Consider the following 723-nt stretch of genomic DNA (forward strand, 5'->3'; position numbering starts at 1 on the left):
GATTTATATATATTTATTTATTTAGGCACCTACTAGACACCAGCTGCTTTACATGATCAATTTTAGTATGTATCACACTACAAGAGAATTATCATGAACCATATTTTCTGGGAAGGAACCTGAGTTTGGGGAGTTTCAGGTAATTTCTCAAAGGTCCTAGAACCAGCTAGTAATGGAACCATAGTTTAAACCAAGTCTCTTTGACTTCAAACCTCATGCTCTTTCCTACCATGCTTATCTCAAACATAAACAGCTCTAGCTGATGAGTCCTCACTTACTAAGAGACACAATAATTAATGGTTTAACCTTTCTGTTAGTAAAATGGAGATGCATTTGCACAAATTGTTCCATACTTTTCTCACCTGCTTGTGACTTGGAGAGAAGTCAGGGGTGGGAAAGAATGATAAGAAATGGTCTAGAAAAGCTCACCTGAGTCTGTGAACAAATCTCATCCCTCTCTGTCTCTGTTTCCTCATATGCCGTAAGGGGACAATAATTTTTCTCCTATCTACCTCACAAAAATGTCACAAGAGATCAATTAGATGATGAAGAATGACAGTAACCTGAATATCTTTTTTAACCAAGCACACCAGAACCCATAAAGAACATTCCAATGGTGATGGTACCATTGCTAAATAAATAAATAAATAAAGCAAGCTTCTTTGGGAAATATTCCCAATGACACTAAATAAGATACATCCAAAATTTTAATCTTATTATTTT

The sequence above is a fragment of the Hipposideros armiger genome, unplaced genomic scaffold, assembly GCF_001890085.2.
Source record: "Hipposideros armiger isolate ML-2016 unplaced genomic scaffold, ASM189008v1 scaffold_371, whole genome shotgun sequence".
Classification (NCBI taxonomy): domain Eukaryota; kingdom Metazoa; phylum Chordata; class Mammalia; order Chiroptera; family Hipposideridae; genus Hipposideros; species Hipposideros armiger.